Source organism: Suncus etruscus, chromosome 11 (genome assembly GCF_024139225.1).
Source record: "Suncus etruscus isolate mSunEtr1 chromosome 11, mSunEtr1.pri.cur, whole genome shotgun sequence".
Classification (NCBI taxonomy): Eukaryota; Metazoa; Chordata; class Mammalia; order Eulipotyphla; family Soricidae; genus Suncus; species Suncus etruscus.
Window position 1 is genome coordinate 69,278,801 of NC_064858.1, and position 12,212 is coordinate 69,291,012.

Sequence of the window (12,212 nt, forward strand, 5' to 3'; positions counted from 1 at the left end):
AGGGCTTCTGCCAGTCTTGTATCAAGCTGGAATTCCTAATGCTTTTGTGTTGCTAGACAGGAGAAGAGTTCAGTATATTTTAAAATAAAACCACTTATGACTTTACTTGTAAAGTACTTTACTTTACTTTACTTGTAAGTGTGTATAAGCCTCAGTATTAGAAATCAAAATTATCTGACAAGATGCAGAGGAATAGAAAGAACCAATTCATGAGGCCAGAGTGATAGCACAGCAGTAGGGTGATTGCCTTGCACAGACCCAATCCAGGATGGACTGTGGTTTGATCTCTGACATCCCATATGGTCCCCTGAGCCAGGAGTAATTTCTGAGCATCACAAAGTGTGGCCCAAAAAGAAAAAAAAAGATTCATGATCAATAATAGATGATGAAGTGTTGCAATTCCAATTAATAGAATTTAAATTATTTTTTATAATTAAAATACCCCACAATGACATTCTTTACTTTTCTAATGAGAGGAGTTTGACATAAATATCATTTAAGAATATAAAATAACAGCAGGAACATAGGCAACACTAGAAACTTATTCTTGGTAAATTGGGCAATTCTTAATTTTTAGAACCAAGTAAAATGGCCCATGGGAGGTCTGCAAAAAAGTTCTTCTCTTGAAATTTTTCATAATTATTGAAGAAATTCTCTTGAGATTAACCAAATTCTTCCCAAAAGCTGAGCTTTCTGCTTGACTTGCACCACTTCTCATTTACATAATTGATTCCTTTTTCATTCACAGAAATGATGACTGTGGGAGTAAGGAAATAGTTGACTCTGAATAATAAGTTTAAATTATATAGGAACTTAGGCATGATATAGGAAATTAGATTCCTCCAAAAAGCAACAGATTAGTAATGTTATATGCTACTTTAAGTTTATCAGACTGGGAAGTAAAGTTGTTTAAAGCTGTTCGATAGTCTAAATTTTCTGTTTTATTTCTGAAATAAACAATTTAAATTCTAATAAACTGTAGAGAAAATTGTAAAAGTCTTGCCTTGGTAAATTAGGAGGCTCTAGGTATTAGAAATTGGGTGAATGACATTCTTAGAAGGTAAAATTAGTCATGAACTTTAAAGAGAATAAAGTCATACACATACTTAGAATTATCATATCCAAAATTTATATTAAATTTTGGTGAAAGATAAATTAATAATGAGTTCATATTCCCCCAGTAGCTCAAATTACATATTGCATTTAATATTAACAATTCTTTTTTCAACTAATGGTGATATTTTCTCTTTTGAGGGGGACCACACCCAGAAATTCTCAGGGCTTGCTCCTAGTTCTGTGCTCCAGGAACATTCCTGGTGGGATTGAACCTGTGTCAATGGCATGCACAGCAAATACCATATATGCTGTACTATCACTCTCAAAGCTGAATGATATTTCTTGCATTAACGAGATATTATGTCTTCCAAAATTCATTTTATATGACTGAAACTAAACGATCAACAACTTTTCAACTTTGTATCTTATGGTGACTTAATAAAAACTATTAATATAAAAACCATTTCCAATGTGTATTGTATTACTTAATTACAATAATCACCTGAAGATTAATATTCAGATAATGCTTAAGATAGAGACTAAAACATAGCAAATGTTTTGATATATAAAGCTATTTTTATAGTCAGCATAATTTTCAAGACTATTCTATGACAACTAGCCATATCCAAATATCAATGTATTCTTCAAAGCACAAATGCACATCCTTTCAAACATGCCAGTTCATAGAGTGTTAATCCTGTTGGCGTGCCTCTCCTTAATAAATGCAGTGCATTCAGACCCGTGAAACTCTATGTTCCAGAATGGGAATTAGGCAAGTGAATTCATCATTTGTTCCAAGGCAATTCACCTGGCTATAAATACTAACTGAATAAGAACTGAGTGAATTCTGTGGATAGCAATTGAAGTAAGTCAAGTTTTATATTTAATGTTTAAAGCACTGGGGTTGTTAGCACTATTGAAATGGAGTAAAAAGTCACAATAGTAAGCAAGTATTTTTATCCATAATTTGCAGTCATCCAAGCAGAGCAAGAACCATTAAAAATAATTCGCTATAATGTCATGCCATTTTCATAATTTATTCTTGCATTCACAGGGAAAAAATATTTTTAAACGAAGTGATTTTTTCACACTTCTCAATCCCCTAAATTGTATGACTTGCTAGTTTGTCTTCCAGAATTTAAGACTAATTATGTTCCATCAGAGACCGATTATCATGGATCTTTGTGTGAGTAACCTTTGTTCTCCAAACATCAAATCTATCTTCCAGAGACACACATTTGCAAGCACTGGGGATGTTCAAAAGACTGCTGCATGGTCTGAAGTCTCCTCCTCAGAAGACAATAAACAAAGAAACTTTAAGAAATAATATAAGGGCCCGGAGAGATAGCACAATGGCATTTGCCTTGCAAGCAGCTGATCCAGGACCAAACGTGGTTGGTTCGAATCCCGGTGTCCCATATGGTCCCCCGTGCCTGCCGGGAGCTATTTCTGAGCAGACAGCCAGGAGTAACCCCTGAGCATCGCTGGGTGTGGCCCAAAAACCAAAATAATAATAATAATAATAATAATAATAATAATAATAATAATATAATAGGGCTTCCTGATTTTCTGCATGAGGCTGCTGAGGAAGACCCCAGTGAACTTTATCTCATCAAGGCTCACTATCTAGGTAGACTGTCCTAGCACACAAGGGTGGTGCCATTGCATCATGGCCATGCACATCTTCTAGCCAATGAACTCCACCATAATTTATAGGAAGAAAAAAAAACCACACTACAAGTTAGACAATGAGAAAATAACAGAGGCCAACTCCATGCATAGAGAATCAAGATGGCAGCTCAAGAAGAACCCAAGAAGAACCAAACACCTAGCTAGTATCTCAGATAAGGAGTTTAGAGAAGAAATATGGAGGATGCTCATAGAACTCAAAAAAACCATAGATTGAGCTAAACAGACAACAAAGATAAAAATCAGAAAACTCCAACTGAAGTAACACGTCTGAAAAACTCAATAGATGAAATGAAAACGTCAATGGAAAGCCTCTCCAACAAATTAACTGAAGCTGAGGACAGAGTCAAAGAGCTAAAAGATGAGATACATAACAACTCGATACAACAGAAGAGACTTGGAAAGAACCTTTAAGCAAATGATCAGACAATAGAAAAAATACTCAGAGAATGGAAACAGATGAAAATAAAAGTCTTTGATAAACTTAACAGAAAGAACATAAGAATCATTGGAGTCCCAGAGACCCAAAGAGAATCACCAGGAAGAAACATTGAAGGACATCATTGCAGAGAAACTCCCAGCATGAAAGATGCATGCAACAAAATTCTGCATACAGAAGAGTACCAGCTAGAAGAGACTCAAAGAAAAACACTGAAAACACATCCTAATTACAATGATAAATCACAAAAATAGGGATAGAATACTGAAAGCAGCGAGATAAAAAAGGGAAATTACATTTAAAGGAGCAACCTTAAGATTTACAGTGGGGGGCCGGTGAGGTGGCGCTAGAGGTAAGGTCTGCCTTGCAAGCGCTAGCCAAAGAAAGACTGCGGTTCTATCCCCCAGAGTCCCATATGGTTCCCCCAAGCCAGGGGCAATTTCTGAGTGCTTAGCCAGGAGAAACCCCTGAGCATTAAACAGGTGTGGCCCGAAAAACCAAAAGAAAAAAAGAAAAAAGATTTACAGTGGACCTGTAACAAGAAACTCTCAAGGCCAGAAGGCAGTGGTTGGATATAGTGAAAAAACTCAGTAAAATGAATGCTTCACCTAGAATATGGCACTCAGCCAGACTCACTTTCAAGTTTGAAGGAAATATACATAGCTTCAAAGATAAAGAACAGTTTTGAAAGAAAAACTTAAAGGACTTCTTTAAGACAGTACAGTCCAACAGCCACAACAAACTTCTACACAAAGATGACACTAAATCCCATGATAATTATCTCTCAAATCACTGGACTACATGCACCTGTTATAAGATACAGAGAGGCAAAATGGATAATAAAGATGAACCCAACAATTTGCAGCCTACAAGAAGCACATCTGAATAGACAAAAACAAACAAAGACTCAAAATCAAAGGCTGGAGGAAAGTCATCCAAGAAAACAACTCCATTAAAAAAGCTGGAGTGGGCATATTAATATCAGATCGCACAAACTTTAGACTCAGAAAAGTTATAAGGGACAAAGATGGACATACCGTACTAATCAAAGTATATGAAAAAGAGGAAGAAATAACAATTCTATGATATATATGCACCCAATGAGAAACCAGCAAATTATTTAATACAATTGTTGACAAATATGAAGAAATATATCAATAGCAACTCAATAATAGTGGGAGAGCTCAAATCTATCCTGTCACAAATTGATAGGTCAACCAGAGTGAAATCCAATAAAAATATTCTAGCTCTGAAAAGAGACATGAAAGAAAGTGGACTAGTATATATATATATATATATATATATATATATATATATATATATATATATATATATATATATATATGGCACTTCATCCCCAGAAAACTGGACACACATTTTTCTCCAATGTACATGGGTCATTCTCCTGGATAGACAACATGCTGGCCCATAAAACATATTTCCATAAAGTCTAGAGGATAAGAATTGTGAAGACTACCTTCTCAGATTACAAGGAACTGAAATTAGAAGTGAGCTACAAAGGGACACAGAAGAAAAACTTTAAAACCTAAAATTAAACAGTTTACTACTGAACAACCAGCAGGTCAGATATGAAATCAAAGAGGAAATCAAAACATTCCTGGAAATAAAAGACAATAAAGACACATAAATAAAGAATTAATGGGACACAGCAAAAAGCAGTACTAAAAGGAAAATTTATTGCTTTGCAATAAGAAAGGAAGAAGGGGCCTATATAAAAAGCTTAGTGACACTGCTTATAAAATCAGAAAATGATCAATAAAAGAAACCAAAAATAGGTAGCAATAAGGAAATAACAAAGTTTAGAGCAGAAATCAGTGAAGTGGAAATAAAAATATAAAAGATCAACAAAAGCAAAGCTTATTTACTTAAAAAAGTAAACAAGATTGATAAACCATTAGCAAAACTCACAAAGAAATGGAGAAACTTAATAAACCAAATTAGATATGAGAAGGGGGAGATCACTACAGATTCTGCAGATTATTCAAAAGGTAATCATAGACTATTTTGAGAAACTCTATGTCACAAAACATGAGAACTTGGAAGAAATGGATAAATTCTTGGACTCTTATAATCTTCCACAGTTAAAGCAAAATAATCTAGTATATCTATACAAACCCATCACTACTAACTAAATTAAAATGGTAATCAAAAGACTTCCAAAAAAAAAGCCTAGACCAAGATAAACTCAATAAATTATTTCAAACTTTTCAAGAAGAACTACCACCAATTCTTTTCAGGCTCTTTCATGAAATTGAAAAATCAGGATCACTCCTAAATAATTTTTATTAAGCTAACATCACCTGGATAGCAAAACCAGACAGAGATGTTGCTAAAAAGAAAATTCCAGACCAATATCCCTGATGAACACAGATGCAAAGATCCTCAACAAAATTCTAGCAAATAGGATTCATTGCATCATCAAGAAGGTCAAACACCATGACCAAGTAGGTTTCATTTCAGGAATGCAAGGAAGGTTTAACATACATAAATCAATCAACATAATATACCATATCAACAAAAAGAAAAATAAAAATTTTATAATCATATCAATAGATGCAGAGACAGCATTTGATAAGGTCTAACTCCCATTCTTGACAAAAATACTCATGAAGATGGGAATGGAAGAAATATTTCTCAATATATTTGAGGCCAGCTACCACAAGACAATGGCAAATATTATTCTCAATAGAAATAAACTAAAAGCCTTTTCTCTAAAATTTGGTAAAAGGCAAGGATGCCTTCTTTCACCACTACTATTAAACATAGTGCTGAAAGTTCTTGCCATAGCAATTAGGCAAGATAAAGATATTAAGGGCATCTAGATAAAAAGGGAGAAATCAAGCAGATGACATGATAGAAAACCCTAAAGACTCTACCAGAAAGCTTCTGGAAACAATAGGTTCATATAGCAAAGTGGCAGGCTACAAAATTAACACACAAAAATCAATGGCCTTATTGTATACCAATAATGATAGAGAAGAAATGGTCATTACAAAAACAATCCCATTCACATTAGTGTGACACAAACTTAAATATCTTGGAGTCAACTTGACCAAAGAGGTAAAGGATCTATACAAAGAAAACTACAAAACCCTGCTTCAAGAAATAAAAGAGGGCACATACCATGTTCATGGATATGAAGGAACATCATTAAAATGGCAGTACTTCTCAAAACATTTTACAGATTTGATGCAACCCCTCTAAGGATACCCATGACATTATTTAAAGAAGAGGCTTAAACACTTCTGAAATTCATCTGGAACAAAAATCACCCATGAATAGCTAGAACAACTCTTGGGAAAGGAATATGGGAGGCATCATTTTCCCCAACTTTAGTCTGTTTTACAAAGCTATCCTCATTAAGTATTGTAATAAAAACAGACCGTGAGATCATTGGAAAGACTTGAGTATTCCGAGAATGTTCCCCAGGCATACAATCAATTAATCTTTGATAAAGGGGCAAGATATGCAAGATGGAGCAAGGAAAGCCTCTTCAACAAGAGGTGTTGCGACAACTGGTCAGCCATTTGCAAAAAAGCGAACTTTATCTCTACCTAAGACCAAGCACAAAGGTCAAATCCAAATGGATTAAAGACCTGGATATCTAACCCCAAACCATAAGGCATATAGAACAGCACGTAGGTAAAATGCTCCATGACATTGAGACTAAAGGCATCTTCAAGAAGGAAACAGCACTCTCCAAACAAGTGGAAGCAGAGATAAACATATGGGACTATATTAAGCTGAGAAGCTTCATTACCTCAAAGTGCCTAGGATACAAAAATCACCCAAATAATGGGTGGCTAATGTCAAAAATATACAATACTGACAGAACTTAACAAGAAAAAAAATCATCTAACCCCATCAAAAATGGTGAGAAGAAATGAACAATTTCTCAAAGAAGAAATACAAATTACAAAAAGACACATGAAAAAAATGTTCCACATTACTAATCATCAGGGAGATGCAAATCAAAACAAGGTATCACACCATCAGAAAAAATAAGAGCTATCAGTGCTGGCAGGATGTGGAGAGAAAGAAACACTCATTCACTGCTGGTGGAAATGCTGTCTAGTACAGCCTTTATAAAAAATAATATAGAGATTCCTCAAAAGACTGGAAATTGAGCTCCCATATGATCCACTATACCACTCCTAGGAATATACCCTAGGAGCACAAAAACACAGTTAAAAATGCCTTCCTCACACCTATATTTATTGCAGTGTTATTTTCAATAGCCAGATTCTGGAAACAACCAAGATGCCTTTCAACAGATGAGTGTCTAAAGAAAGTATTGTACATGTACACAGTGTAGTATTACGTAGCCATCAGGAGATATGAAGTCATGAAATTTTCCTATATATAGATGTACATGGAATCTATTATGCTGAGTGAAATAATTCAGAAGGAGATAGACACAGAATAGTCTCAGTCATCTATGGGTTTTAAGAAAAATAAAAGACATTATTGTATTAATTCCCAGAGACAATAGAGATAAGGGCTGGAAGAACTAGCTCACGATATGAAGTTCACAGAGTGGTGAGTGTCGTTAGAGAAATAACTATATTGACAACTATGGTAACAAGGTTCATGAGGGAGAGAAGTAGTATGCATGTCTTTTATACAGGTGGGGAGGTGGAAGGAAAATGGGGACATTGTTGATGGGAATGTTGCATTGAGGAAGGGGGTGTTATTTTAATGACTGAAATCCAACTACAATCATGTTTGCAATCAAGGTATTTGAATAAAAATATTTTAAAAAAGAAATAATATACATATTATTATTGACTATTATAAAATTAGTATTGCTATCAATGCTTAGAATTTTATAATAAAACTTACAGATGTATTTTAAAACGTGTGGGTTTCCTGTTTTCATGGTAATTCTTGTCCCTACCTGCATTCTTCCAGGTCAAAGGAAATAAAAATTCTGATGTCTACATTCCCATTCATAATTCTGCATATACTTTAGTAAAAGAATCCATAAAAATATAAACCACCTGCTATGATTTTAAAACATTACATAAAAGACATCTTAGAACTATTTTTTTCATTACCTAATTTTTAATTAAACATTTCAGTTTACAAATTACATAATATAAAATTGTATTTATTGTATGTATATAATTTCAATTATTTTGAGACATGCATGTACATAAATATCACTCCATTCTGATAAAAAACACTTTTACCTTCCTCAAAAAATATCTTTTGTACTCTAGAATCAATTCTCCAGATATATCCCACCATGTGTAAACATTGAATAGATTATAGATTAGTTTAGAGTTTGGTTAGTTTTGCTTGTTCTAAAAATTTTTACAAATAGATTATTATATATTATATATCCTTTTTTATAAGGTAGCATAAGGCATAATATTTTTAGTCTCTCACCTGTTTTTTATAATTCAACAGTTCACCTCAATTTAAGTCCAAATTCTATTTTATTGCTGTTTTGCTCATATCCTGGTAGGCACTTACACTATAATTAAAAATCTTTATTTGTTGGGCCAGAGTGGTGGCACAAGTGGTAAGACATCTGCCTTGCTTGTGCTAGCCTATGACGTATCCCCCACCATCCCATATGGTCCCCCAAGCCAGGAGCAATTTCTGAGCGCATAGCCAGGAGTAACCTCTGAGTGTCACCGGGTGTGGCCCAAAACCAAAAACCAAAAGCCAAAAAATGAAAATGTAATATTTTTATAGTCAGTAATTCAGGAATATAGAGTGAAGTCAAACTGCATGAGTGCATATACCGCCTACTAAATATATTCTGAAGAAAACACTTAAAAGACTACAATGAACATTACAGAGTAAAATAATCTTTAACTACGAATGGCCTGTATGTAGTATTTATGAGTAAGATAATATACTATTTCAAATAGTATCCTTTATAACATTAATATAATATTTACATGTGTTTGTTTTAGACACAGAATAAAGAAAAATTACAGAAGCTAAGCTGAGTTCTAAATAAGATCATTGAACCTTTTCTTGAATGACTATAAATATTCTCAAAGATTTCTTTGGAGGAAAGTAAATATGTGACTATGTGTGCATATACATTATAACATAAAATTTAAAACAACTCAAGACATTTTTTTATCCTTTCAACTTTATTTTCTAGGTCAATATTTACAAAATTGACATTTGAAAATAAAACAAAATAGACGTAGAAAAAGATTTATTCTATCAGTAGTATTATATTTCTATAATTGTAATTTTAAATTATTTTAAGTTTTATTCTGAGTATTGCTGTATTCAGAGATGGTTTTAGTAATTTAAAAACCCTGTTTAGAATACTAATCCTTATAAAACCTTTAAACTTCTTTAAGGCACAATGTACAGAAAAACAATAAAAGCTTACTTTCTATGTTTGACATTACTTAGTAGGAAAAGAAATTGTATGTCATAACCCAGTTATTGAAAATTTGAGAAAAAGAAAAAATAAAGGTGAAAACAAAGTTAAAAAAATGGTTGAGGCTTTCAAAGATTAAAAAATAAATGCAGGCTTCTATTTAGAAACTATGCCAGTCAGCAGACATTTTAATGGCGTATTTAAAGTTCTGAAAGTATCTCCAAAACCTGTGTAGGATCAATTACTAAAACCCTACAGCTTAATATTATACCTTGTGTTTAAATAGTGAGGGCCTTAACTCTAAAATATAGAGGTAAAAACGGCAAAACTTATCACAATTCCTATTCAACATTGTACTACTGTTTCTAGATTATAAGACAGGAAAATAAAATAAAAATAAGGTTTGTAAAGGAAGGTAAAATTATATAGGGTATATAATTACATATAAAAGCATTTTAGACATATACCTTCTCAGAAAAATTGCTCAGTATAAATAGTTGCAGAGGGTTTTTACAATTAAATTACAAAATATATTAAAAGTTAAAAACCAAATCCACATAAAACCAGTCAAGTGGTTTTCAAAAATAGGGACAATAGCATTGGAAAGAGTCCAATGAGTAAGGCTCTTGACTTGCATACCAGTGACTTGGGATCAATCCCTAACACAAGAGGTGAAGAATAAACCACCACTTAGGAAGCGAGCAATATATAATTAGGTTTTTACTTTATTTTACAAATTATTCATGTATTGTAAAGCAGGAGGAGAGTAGAGGTGATGCCCACACCTGCTGTTGGCTCTGGCAAACTTTTCTAAGACCCTAGCTTCATATGGATCAGATGAAACACATGTGGCTCATTCACTGTACATGAGCTTCCACGTATTTTGACAAATCTAATCTAAAAATGTTACAGATATTCATGATTACTTTAATTTTCACTTAAAGCCACCTACAAAATATGGTTAAAAATGGCCTTTTTAGGGGCCAGAGCAGTGACATAGCAGTAGGGCGTTTGCCTTGCACATGGCTGACCCAAGACAGACCTTGGTTCAATCCCCAGCATACCATATGGTCCCCCAAGCCAGGAGCGATTTCTGAGCACATAGCCTGGAGTAACCCCTGAGCTTCACTGGGCGTGGCCCTCCCAAATAGCCTTTTCACAATGTAATTAAGAGAAAAGTTAGCTATTATTAGTATATAAGTACAATTACATTTTAGATTTGTGATATAGCTAGAGAGCTAAGAATCACATTTAACAGTTGTTTCCATCTTTTTAGATAATGAAGCCAAATAATTTATACATATTTCAAATCATTTCAAGTAGCATAAATTTGTATTAATGGATCCTTACTGGCTTTTTAAAAACTTGCTATTCAGTGTATGGTCTCATATAGCAAAGAAGCATGCCACACAATCTCTACCCTACACCAAGGTCCTTTAAACTTTTCCACTCACAACTTTTTTATCTAAGAAAAGCAGAAATTAAAGAAACACAGAAAGGTAGCAACAAAGGACAAAAGTCAACACGGATCTACACAATTGAGATAGTGGGGTAGGGAGTTGTAGCGGAGAGAAGTTGATGTCCTTAAGGGAGGTAGGTACACTGGTGATGATATTTAATATGGTATTTAAATTATGTACATGTAAATCTACCATTAACAGTAAATCGCAGTTTAATAATTTAAAAGTAAAGTCTAAAAAATAAAAATAGAAAGTCAGGCTCTAGAGCAAGAGCAGAATGTACATTTTAACATAATCTCTATATAATTTATTAAGTACTGCTTTAGAGACATTATATTAAAACTCTAACTTATACACATATATGCATATACATATAGGCCAAACTTCAATGTCTATGTTCTATAGACACATTTTTCTGCATAGATATTATAGAAAATCAACAATCCTGAAGATGGTAATGTTTATCCCTTTATCCCTTAATACACTAAATATTCCTCTCACCAAAGCCTTCCACAGCTATTTTCAAGGAAGGACAGATAGGAAGGAAGGAGGGAAGGAAGGAAGGAAGGAAGGAAGGAAGGAAGGAAGGAAGGAAGGAAGGAAGGAAGGAAGGAAGGAAGGAAGGAAGGAAGGAAGGAAGGAAGGGAAGAAGAAGGCAGGAAAGAAGGAAGGGAGGGAGGGAGAGAGGAAAACAAGTAAATAAGAAAAAGAAAAAAGAATGAAAATTGAAAGTAAAAAGGAGAAATAAGAAAGAAAAGAAGAAAACAGAAAGAAATAAAAAAAAAGAGAAAGAAATAAACAGAAAAAGAAGCATAGAAATTGTGGATGCCCACACATTATCAATGACTAAAGAAACAAACTGAAAAAATTACAATTTTAACTTGAATCTTCTAGAATTTTTATCATTTTAAAATAAGTTTTATAACTCACAGCCTTAAATGGTTGGTTGGAACTGCACTTTCTTGCATGTAAAAAGGAATGAGGACTTGCAAGATTAAAGAATTAACATCTTAGATGGTAAATTTTATATTACAATTTGTAGATACCTTAAAAATTATTATACCATAGTTATTTATATTGCATTACATTACATTTATCTATAACACATTAGATTATTTTAAAGAATTATCATCATATAATAAAACATGGAAAAAATTGCATTTATAAGGACTCCTTAAGTCATGCTGAAAAA